Here is a 12,123-nt window from a genome sequence, read left to right on the forward strand (position 1 = left end):
CAAGTAAGGTGGAACGCTCAGCACTGACACTTAACCTAGCCAGTCTAGAATTATTATGTTCTCAGGCGCCTAGTTAGGTCTACAATCTGGAATTGGGAGTTTGTTTATTCTAGAACTAATGTTGTCCTGGCACGCTTGATGCTTGGAACGTGGAATTCACATCACAATGTACTGTAGGATAGAGAGAGAGGAAGTCAGTGCACTCCATATGACTTGAGATATCAACGACAGTAAGCATTCTTTTTATTATCCCCCATACACAAACACGTAGTGTGGAGGAAGGCAGCACCTAGCTAGCTCCTCGCTCACTGAGGCGTAGCCCGTGTTTGACATAATGTTGGACCCGTATGGAGGCTAACTGGGAACATCAGTGTTGATAGATACGCAGAGCGGAGCCTGTCACAGAGCTCGCTTCGCTAGTGTCCATATGCTGCTCTGCTCAGTCGTGAAGCTGTGAAATTGGGTTGCTTCCCAACTATCCTGGAGACATCTCCCTCTCCCTCTCCTCCTTAAGGCTTATCCTGGTAGCTCTCAGATAGCTGTGCAGATGAAATAACTGTGTTATTACCAGGGTCAGATCTTCATGAAGCTCTTTCTCCTTCTCCCCGTTATGCTGTGCTTGTCGGCTTTAGATTCAGTGTAATTGGAGAATCCCCAGACCCTACTCACATATACAGTATGTAGCCTGTATAGATAGAATCCCTGCAGCAACCATAAAGTACATTGGTTCGTCCTTTAAAAGTTGCAGTGTACTGCCACAGAATTCTATGGCACGTTATTTGTGTGAACCACTGGTACCATTAACCATTAGTGCTAGTTTGACCACCAGAGGGCATCTTTGAGAAGCTTTTGGTAGCCTTCAATAGTGGCTGTACTAGAGAATTTAAAACCTTTTTTTGTAAGAACATATTATTTGGGACTGATTATAAGAAATTTTGCTTAATTTATTGGATTAATATTATGGTGTTTCTATTCCAAGAAAAACAAAAAACCCTCTGGGTTTCCATTAGGATGGAATGGAAATATGGCGCTGTACGATGTGACGGTCGGCAGTAGGCTACAGTACTGGGCTATTTAGCCAAAGAATCCCTGTGTCATGTGTGAGACCGGGATTCAATTCCCTGACGGGGAGGAAGGAGTAGGCTGTCCCTGTAAATAAGAATTTGTTCGTAACTGATTCCTTATATGTTATTTCATGGTTGTGATGTCTTCACTATTATTCTACAATGTAGAAAATAAAGAAAAATCCTGGAATGAGTAGGTGTGTCCAAACTTTTGACTGATACTTGCTTAATTAATTGGATTTAATATTATGGTGTTTCTATTACAAGAAAAATGAAAAAAATCCTTGGGTTTCTGTTAGGTTGGAACGGGAAATATGGCACTGTACAGTGTGATGGTCGGCAGTAGGCTACAGTACTGGGCTATTTACCTAAAGAATCCCCGTGTCGTGCGGGCACGCGGGGGACCTGGGTTCAATTCCCCCACGGGGAGGAAGGAGTAGGCTGTCCTTGCCATGACCAATTTATATATTGTCCTGCTCATAAAGGGGTTAATAATATATCTGTGAGAATATCCAACATGCTTTTATATAATTCTAAATGAATAATAATCTCTTTGTTTAAAAAAAAAACTATTTTGGATAAATATTTTTCAAATAACGTAAAATGAGTGAGGAAAAAGGCCATTCTTGAACATTGGGTGAGACATTGATAATAATTTGTAAATAAAGCCAGTTTGTTATTTAGAATTATTTATTTCTGTTTTTCGACGGAGAGAAACCAAAAACCTACAGTCATTTCATGGGTCTCCCAGTCAAGGCCAGCACAGGTATTGAACCAGCATCTGTAGCAACACAGCTTGCACTGCTATGCAGTGTCTTAGACCTTTGCGCCACTCAGGCACTGTACAACGTGACCGGTTGGGAGTGGCCTACAGTACCACAGTAAGAGCAAAATAATCCTAATAAAATAATAAAAACCTTAGTGTAACAACAGTTAGTTGTGACAATGAAGTCGTGCACAATTATCACTTTCTATTTAGATTTCATTGTCAGTCAGAGACACAGTAGGACCCAAAAGCATAATCCGTGCTCTAACTCCCCCTCTGGAGCAATGAAGTGGTGACGCAGGGTACCGTACTGAACCGCAGCATAGTCGCATAACGTTTAGTGGAGCAACCACTGTACCTACAGTAGGAATGTAAATAGCAGTGCTTTCCCCCAGTATGGTGCAGCTGAGTTTTTTTTTTTTAGGACACACAGTACACAGTACATAGGCCTAAACCCTAATATCTACTTTTACTGACCCAGGCTGTTAACACAGACTGATCAACACAAGTAAATTTAAGGACCATATCGTCAGTGAGACATTTCCTTTCTTGGGCCCATTGCCTACTAAATCAGCATGAAATGTAATGCCATTGGCTGTGTGATTTCGGAGTGAGGATAGAGGGGAGAAAAGCTTGTTTTAAACGTCATTCAGTGCGAGTTGAAAGATGGCAGTTAATCTGCCTACTCCTTTAATTGTGTTCTGGTGGTAGGGCTCCTCCTAGACAAAATAAGGCTAGTGATCCAGAAGTAAAGCCATGACCATAGTTATTCCTCCTTCCTTTAGGCTCCTAACCCCTTTCCACCATGCCCCTCTCTCACCCCCTCTCCAGTTTCTTGAGTGGGAAGAAAGCCCTTCGTTCCGACAATAGACATTTGGGGCCATATGTTGGCTTGACATCGTCATCAGGTTCACAGCAGGTTACCTTAGTTAACTTTCACTCCAGTGGCTGATGGGATTTTCACCTGCAGCTCCTTGACTAGCTGGCTCAAAGTCTAGACGGCCTCTGAAGCAGGCCCCTGCAGCCCCTGCAGCCCCTGCAGCCCCGGCCCTACAATGGCGGCCATTGTGGATGTTAAGTAGCGGCAGCTTCCTCCCGGCCAGTCGCTGCCTCCTCAGTCAGAAACTGGCGGCTGCTAAAACAATGTCTTTATCCCCAGGCCATACAGGCCGGGGCCTTAATCCGAACCACTACATACGGTGAAATAAATCTCTTAAAGATAAGAGAGAGAGAGAGAGAGAGGTAGGGAGAGTGGGAGAGAGAAAGGAGGGATTGCCAAGGCGAGGTTAGAGTGCAGCAGTTTAACCCCTGGCCAAGAAAGAGAGGGGAGAGGAGGGGAAGGGAAGGGAGAAAGGAGGAACAAGAAGAGGCAGGCACTACAGGGCCCTTCATCTTGTTGTAGAGGAGAGGGATGCTGAGGGGTTTTCAACCTTTTCTTCTCACTGCAGAACTGCTACTCTCCATATAGAAGCTGTCCTCTAACAAGCAGGATTCCTATTCAATATAACATTCAATCAAACTGCTAACCAGTCGTTTCTGTGATTATGCAAAAACCAACAACAGACATTCTGCCTGCTCTGTGGGCAAATGTGTGTCGTTCATTTAGAGATGAGTTATTGGTAATACTAACAATAGGTTTAGGCATATATGTAGTTTATATACTAGATTAATACTGTGCATATTTAATACTGTTTATGAATCCGTAGTACACCGCTATAACTCATTGGTTGAATGTGTGTTTGATACCTCTCAATCTTCAGTGTTTCTGTGTGTGCCAGAGTTTTTGTTAGGAAAATGTGGTGCCAGACAACGTGACCGGGAAGGGTGTCCACCCACGGTGCTCAGAATGACAGAAATCACATTTAGATTATGGTAATTAATCTCAACAGAACATGCAGCTCATGTAATGAAGTGGCCAATAAAATTAAAATCTCTTTTAGAAACTTAGAAAGAGGGGGACTGGCACATTGGCATGAAGGATCGGGAGACAGATGCAGGAATGCGTAATAGTTTTTAAAATTAAACCCAAATTACGGCGTGCCGTGTAAGGGCACGTACACAAAACACAGGGTTGAAACCCAAACAAAAGAGTGAGGAGTACCTTGAATAAATATTATTAACACACGGGACGAGACCCGTAATCATCTGCGCAATCCACAAGGGCAAAAAAGCCCAAAACGCACAGCACACGCACTAACGGATATTGTAACAATAATCGACAGCCCAATGGAAACCAAAGGGCACACTTATACAAGTACTAATCAGTGGGAACAGGGGACAGGTGTGCGTAATGAATGTTCCCGGAAGATCTGTGACATGGACTCTAAAGACGCAACAACTAGGGTGGGTTGCTAATATGATTAGGATTGTGCCTTTGGGCTTCTGGACAACGAAAGAAAGTTGATTATGAAAATCAATAGAACAGGAGAGAAATGGCATAGGTGGGTCCAATAGCGAAGTAAATGGGAATTAATTGGCCAAAATTATATAATTACACTTGTCTATACAGAAATAAATAAAATAATTAAAAATACTTCACCAGAAAGCATGACTTAGCCACTAGGGATCGAGGATCATTACCTTCTTTAAAAATATAGCTGTGGATTGTTTTAAATCACAAGCTCTTCGGCCTATGCCTCGTTGGGAGTCCCACAATTTGGTCAGCATACGTGGCAATATGCCTAGCTGATTATTGAGTTGCAGCTGTTATTGTAAAGTATCTAAAATACGGGTGACAACAATGTGTCTGGAGTAGAACTTTAACTTAACTAAGAAGAACTTTAATTGAGAAGAAGGGGAGGGGTGTGTGGCAAAGAAACAGTTTGTATTAAAACTATAGTTCTTGACCGTAAGCTATTTGAATTTTTTTTAGCAATCTCCCCCTCGATAATCACCAATGCTCGGTGTGAAAGAGGAATGGCCTATAGTTTATGAGTTCCATTCGCTCATTTCTTTAGCCACCAATGGATCGTCACATTGTATCAATATGTCTATATAACAGAGGATGGTAAATCCCATATTAGTTGACTTTTAGCTTTTAAATTTGAATCAATTTACACTGAACAAAAATATAAATGCAACATGCAACTATTTCAAAGATTTTACTGAGTTACAGTTCATATAGGAAATCAGTCAATTTAAATACATTCATTAAGCTCTAATCTTTGCATTTCACATGACTGGGAATACAAAATAAAGTAGGGGCGTGGATCAGAAAACCAGTCAGTATCTGGTGTGACCACCATTTGCCTCATGCAGTGTGACACATCTCCTTCACATAGAGCAGATCAGGCTGTTGATTGTGTCCTGTGGAATGTTGTTCCACTCCTCTTCAATGGCTGTGCAAAGTTGCTGGATATTGCTGGGAACTGGAACACGCTGTCGTACACATCAATCCAGAGTATCTCAAACATGCTCAGTCTGGTGTATGCAGACCATGTAAGAACTGGGACATTTTCAGCTTCCAGGAATTGTGTACAGATCCTTCCAACATGGGGACGTGCATTATCATGCTGAAACATGAGGTGATGACGGCAGATGGATGGCACGATAATGGACCTGCTGCCATTGATAAAATGCAATGTGTTCGTTTCCATAGCTTATGCCTGTCCGCCCATACCATAACCCCACCATGGGGCACTCTGTTCATAACATTGACATCAGCAAACCACTCGCCCACACGACGCCATACACACTGTCTGCTATCTGCCCGGTACAGTTGAAACCGGGATTCATCTGTGAAGAGCACACTTCTCCAACGTGCCAGTGGCCATCGAAGGTGAGCATTTGCCAACTGAAGTCAGTTGCGACGCCGAAATTGCAGTCAGGTCAAGACCCTGGTGAAGATGACAGGCATGCAGATGAGCTTCACGGAGACGGTTCCTGACAGTTTGTGTAGAAATTCTTCAGTTGTGCAGAGCTGCAGTTTTATCAGCTGTCCTGGTGGCTGGTCTCAGATGAACCTGCAGGTGAAGAAGCCAGATGTGGAGGTCCTGGCGTGGTTGCACGTGGTCTGCGGTTGTGAGGCCGGTTGGATGGACTGCCAAATTTTCTAAAACGACGTTGGAGAGGGGGCTTATGGTAGCGAAATTAACATTTAAATTCTCTGGCAACAGCTCTGGTCAACATTCCTGCAGTCAGCATGCCAATTGCACTCTTCCTCAACTTGAGACATCTGTGGCATTGTGTTGTGTGACAAAATTACATTTTAGTGGCCTTTTATTGTCCCCCAGCACAAGGTGCGCCTGTGTAATGATCATGCTGTTTAACCCCCTAAGGTCGATGACCGCGCCCCTGCAGAAATCTAATTAGCAAAATACGTGTCAAATGAGCCAGTAATACATTATCTGTAATGATGTGACAATGATTTTGAGAAACTTTATTATTGAAATTAAACTGTTCCACAACAATGTGCAGATTAAAATCATAACTGAAATTCCAATTCTCTTCAAAAAAAAAATAAAATAATAATAATTATATAAAAAAATAATATATATATATATATATATATATATATATATATATATATATATATATATATATATAGATTTTTTTGTGTGTGAATTACTGTTTTAAAATATTTGTACTGTCTGTCGACTGTCTTTTCATACACGTAGCACCATGTTTCATTGCTCTTCTATGCACTACTATGATGGAGTTCTTACATTTTTTTATTTTTATTTAAAATACTTTTTTGTTGTTGTTGAAATTATAGGATATTTGCAAGCTTCCCCAAACTTGAAGTCTTTATATAATAATTGCCTCCACATTTCCATGGTCAGTTTTTGCTTATAGGCTACTTTGAAGCAAGGTAAGACATGCTAAATAATATCAATTCTAATTTATTTATATAGCCCTTCTTACATCAGCTGATATATCAACGTGCTGTACAGAAACCCAGCCTAAAACCCCAAACAGCAAGCAAATGCAGGTGTAGAAGCACGGTAGCTAGGAAAAACTCCCTAGAAATGCCAAAACCTAGGAAGAAACCTAGAGAGGAACCAGGCTATGATGGGTGGCCAGTCCTCTTCTGGCTGTGCCAGGTGGAGATTATAACAGAACATGGCCAAGATGTTCAAATGTTCATGAATGACCAGCATGGTCAAATAATAATAATCACAGTAGTTGTCGAGGGTGCAGCAAGTCAGCACCTCAGGAGTAAATGTCAGTTGGCTTTTCATAGCCGATCATTAAGAGGATCTCTATCACTCCTGCTGTCTCTAGAGAGTTGAAAACAGCAGGTCTGGGACAGGTAGTACGTCCGGTGAACAGGTCAGGATTCCATGGCCGCAGGCAGAACAGTTGAAACTGGAGCAGCAGCACTGCTAGGTGGACTGGGGGACAGCAAGGAGTCATAATGCAAAGTAGTCCTGAGGCATGGTCCTAGGGCTCAGGTCCTCCGAGAGAGAGAGAGAATTAGAGAGAGCATACTTAAATTCACACAGGACACCGGATAAGTCAGGAGAAGTACTCCAGATATAACAAACTGACCCGAGCCCCCCGACACAAACTACTGCAGCATAAATACTGGAGGCTGAGACAGGAGGGGTCAGGAGACACTGTGGCCCCATCCGATGATACCCCCGGACAGTGCCAAACAGGAAGGATATAAATAATAGGAAATAAAACATTTAAGTATGTTTTCAAAATGCATACGGCCTCCAGCTGACATTGTAAAGTTGTGGGTGACGCACTGATAACCTATTGTTTGCCCTTAAATGTTTTTTTAACACAGGATTGCTTTTAGAATTGTTGCGCTTGGGCTTATAGATTCACATTTTACTCCAGCAGCAACCAGTTGAGGAGCTACAGGAGAAATCCCGCTGAAAATAGGCTTTGTATGCTGTGCCCGTGGGATAGTTGTTGGATAAATAAGATGACGTTACATGATGACTAACGAAAATGCACAGGTCTATTTAATTCAACAAAATGATGCAAATGAACCAATAGACCGATGAGCATGATGGTCAAATGTATTTCCATCGACTGGTATTTCCATCAATGAATAAAAAGCATTATTTTGTAATGTGATTTTTTTTTTCCCCCTGTCATTTTGGCCGGCAACAGTTTTATTTATCGGCTTTTCATTATTTATTTTTTGCCCAAAGCCGGCTAAGGGAAACCCTGGTGTGTGCCTGTATGATGCGTTTCTTCTTGTAGTTTGTCACCACTCTATTTTTAAACCTGATGCTGCTTGTCACATAGAGACGTGGCTGACACTCACACAGTGTCTTAATGAAAAGCTAAAACGTCACAGTTTGTACTGGTGATGATGGAAAATTAGTGCCCAGCCCCCACTGAGTTGCAGTTTACATCAGTTAACTGGTTGTTTATAATCGGGTTAGTTCTATAGATGTAAAGGGCTCCAATGGGCCATGGCCCTCTTCCCGCGTTTATGGTTCCGTAACTGACACACCACTCATTTTTAGCATACACATTTCAAAAACATGCTGGTTATTTTGGTTACAAATGTTGAATAGGTTCAAAAATCTCCGGGTTAACCATTAATTCAAAAGATTAGAATTCGCTTAAAATAAACTGTGATATATGTAAGAACAACTCTAGGGTACAAGACTGTGTACATACCAGAGTTGGGGGCAAACAAACTACTCATCCAATACAGCATTGCGGTCTGTATCGTCCAATCATAGTGCAGATACAAGTCACGACCGACCGGTGGATCAGACTTATAAGTTAATTATGTTTACACTACACACAGCTGGCTAACTTTGAAAACATCAGAAACCATGAGGCCAAAACACCACGTTGGCTAGCTCTATATAGAACAGATAACTAATAATAATTCTAAGGACAAATATAAGTCATAACAGGAGCCATCTAAGGTCTGTCGAACTAGATAACTATTATCTTGTTATATATAGAGCTTTGGTTTGTAATTTAACCATTAGACTCTTTCTAATGTTGGTTTTTCATCAGGGTGGGTAGTTGTATAACCTGCACCAACAGGCACCAATTTACATGTTTAATTTAAAACAAAGATGTATATTTCCTTATATTTTCCTGGGGTGGCAGGGAGCCGAGTGGTTAGAGCGTTGGGCCAGTAACCGGAAGGTTGCTGGATCAAATCCCTGAGCTGACAAGGTAAAAATCTTTTTGCCCCTGAACAAGACAGTTAACCCACTGTTCCCTGGTAGGCCGTCATTGTAAATAAGAATTTCTTCTTAACTGACTTGCCTAGTTAAATAAAGGTTAAATATAAAAAATACAAAAAGCTCTGACTAAAATGGGTGCATTGTTGTGTTTCCCAGAGCATGATCCTGCTTTATTTGTTAAAATTTTTTACCTTGTCAGAATTCCGTGCTGAAGATGGCCCATTTCTGGCTGCAGAAACTCAAAGGTTAGTGTAGTTTTCAATGCTTTTTGAAACTGGGAACTAGAGGGAAAAACACCACTTCTTAAGAGGTTGAAACATTCAACCGATGGGCACCAACCGATGGGCATAATAATAATTGTTTTGCAATCTCTACCTTGCACAGTAATGTCGCAATCTCTAATATTTTATATCACCACGGGTTAAGAGAATTGAGAATCCAGTTCCCAAACCACTATTCAACAATCTGGTAAAAGCAGCTGTCGGCTCCACCCACTCCTATAACCCTTTTCTATTTGACACTCATTCATTTTTCACTTAATAGTTAACATCTCTGTTTCCCTCCGCTTGTTGCTTCTATCCTTTCTTTGAAGTGGTGTCAGCTGAGAGAGAAGCCTAATCCTTTCCACCCTTTACCTATTAATCATACGCACACGCGCACACCCCTATCTCCCTTCCACCACTCACCTATTAACCCCCTCTGGCCCCCTTTTCAGCCCCTATCAAAGCGATGCGTATCGACTTTTAAAGACGGGCATCGGTGGGACGTCCAAACATTGATTTGCCACTGACCCTGGCTGCTGGTTGTCTCAGCTGCTGGGGGCTGACTCTGTGTTGCCTTGCCGCACAGCGCATGTCCCAGGTTAGCCACGCTTGAATCCCACAGGGATTAATGGACACACACATACACACACACACACACACACTCTGAGCCCCGCACTTTTTTACACATGTAGGCTTATATGCTGGAAAACACAAACACGTATGTTGAGGGATCAATGGCCACTCCTGAGCTTGCTGGCACTCCCGTGCCTGCCTTCACTCGGGGTGTAAATAGAGGAATAGTACCCAGTGATGATAGCTGATAGCTAGGTGATTTCAATTGTCACCTACAGGAGAAAGAGATAGGGACTATGTGTGTCTGTCACACACTGGAGATGAAATACGCTATAGGTTGTTTTCCCCTTGTCACTCACTGTCAGAGCCAACATGTTCTCACTAATGGAGTGGATATTTGTTTTGGGAGGAAGTGGGGTTGTTTTATTTTGGTGTGAATGGAGATGTGTTGTAGGTGGAGTTGTGATGTGTACAGCAGCTTCTGTTAACACATCTTTATGGGGTCTGGCCTAGTTCAGGATATTGATAGGCTTGTTTTGATTACTGTTAGACTTCTGGTTTAGTTGTAGGACAATGACAAAGAGGAACTAGTGAAGTGTGTGTGTCTGTATTCCAGCATACGTTTGTGTGCCCATATTTATTTGTGTGTGTGTGAGCGCTAGGTCTGTTGTGATTAACATTTGTCTTTCTACCTCAGCAGCAGGGGCTTGTGGGTGGGAAGGGGGCAGCGGGGGTCTGCTTTACCCTCCAAACCTTCACCTTAACCCCTTCAGCCCCGCGGGCTCTAACACACGCCTGGCCTGGCTTACTACTACAATACAGCAGCAGGAGGGATGGGGGAAAGGGGGAGAGTCGGGGGATGATAGGCAGAGCTGTACAGAGAATATTGAGAGACTGGATGAAGGCGAGGGGGGTTAGGGAAAGGTAGAGAGAAGTGAGGGAGAGAGGGAATAGTGTGAGGGAAGGGAGTTAGGGAGAGTTATGGTCAGCTGGAGAGAGAGTGGAAAGAGGCCCTCCCCTTTTCTCCCTTCATTCCTTCTCTTCTTTACTCCTCACTCTCAATCTCCCTCTCTTTCTCTCTGTCTGGCAGTGGTTCCCATCCTCTCACCCATAAAATCAGCATAAAATTGCCCTAACTCTGGCGGCTCAGGAGGGGGGTGGGGGGGGATTGTATGTATTTGTGATGGAGTGTTTTATGTATTTGTGATGGAGGGGGAGGGATGGTGGGTGTATATTTTGGGATGGAGTTCCCTAGGGGAGCAGAAAGTGTCTTTGTCAGGGCCTTTTCAGAGGAGGCCCATGAAATCACGCAACAGGATTATGGAAGGCATCTTTGATTCTGTCTACTCGCTCCTGTTGTCCTTTTCAGTGGAAAATATGGGGGTCTGTTTATTATGTGTGTATGTGTCCTTGCGAGAGGAAGATTATTGTTTAGTGTCCCAAAATTAAACTATTGATGCCAACATGACTGCTGTTGAAGTTCTAAATCCAAAAACAGAGTTTTCTTAGCTATTTGAACCAGTTTCCCGGACCCATATTAAAGTTGCAATCTGCAGTTCCTCCATCCATTTTTGGACTTCTGAATTAATTAAATGTTCCCATTGATTCTTGAATAATATAACTAATAAAAGCCTCATGAGCTTAGTTCAATTGTCGTACCCAATCAGAACCCAAAATATACACTTATTTCATGCCAATGTTGGTAAACAAACACTATATAGCCTCAAAACATGGTTAAAACTATAATTTTGATATCATGGATGGCCAGTCATTGTATCCATAGCTCTGTATATGAATTTGAGAGTGGTTACATTTCTCCAGCCCTATCCCTCAGCTTTTCACCTAAACATTGGTGGGGATATTGAATTGTTATTCTTTTAACTGCTGATTGCCGATTTAAGGCAATTTCTGGACTAAAAAACAGTTCTTAGTCTGTTGCTGTGGTCTGGAGCCCTAACATTGTGGTGAACTATGTTTACCAGAAGCCCCTCTGATAGTGACACAACGGCTGTGAGCTCTTCCTCATGTAGACTTTGTGCTAGACCTGGGGAGCGTTCAGCAGGACGCAATGTTTTGGATTGTTTAGATAGAAATTGGCTTTGTAGAACAAGCATGCCTCTATGACATGAAGAATAAGGAATTTAGTCGGCTCTATTCGTGCTATTTCTATCTGCAATGTTCGACAACATTTGGCTATTGAACTAGCCCTGGTGATATAAAAAGTATTTGTTTGTGTTTTCAATGCTTTCGAAGAGCTTGAGATGGCTAAACGAGCATTGTGGGGTGGGTTTTAAACTTTTGGAATGATTCCTTTGTCATGATCTCTGCCATGATGTAGTCTAGAC

The 12,123-nt window shown here is 42.3% G+C and overlaps 1 protein-coding gene across 8 annotated transcripts in view; it reads left to right on the forward strand.

Moving 5' to 3' along the window:
* Positions 1-12,123, forward strand: part of LOC112251009 (DENN/MADD domain containing 1B) — a 174,065-nt gene that overhangs the window by 41,724 nt on the left and 120,218 nt on the right. The gene's annotated exons all lie outside the window — the stretch shown is intronic.

Source organism: Oncorhynchus tshawytscha, linkage group LG01 (genome assembly GCF_018296145.1).
Source record: "Oncorhynchus tshawytscha isolate Ot180627B linkage group LG01, Otsh_v2.0, whole genome shotgun sequence".
In the NCBI taxonomy this organism is placed as follows: domain Eukaryota; kingdom Metazoa; phylum Chordata; class Actinopteri; order Salmoniformes; family Salmonidae; genus Oncorhynchus; species Oncorhynchus tshawytscha.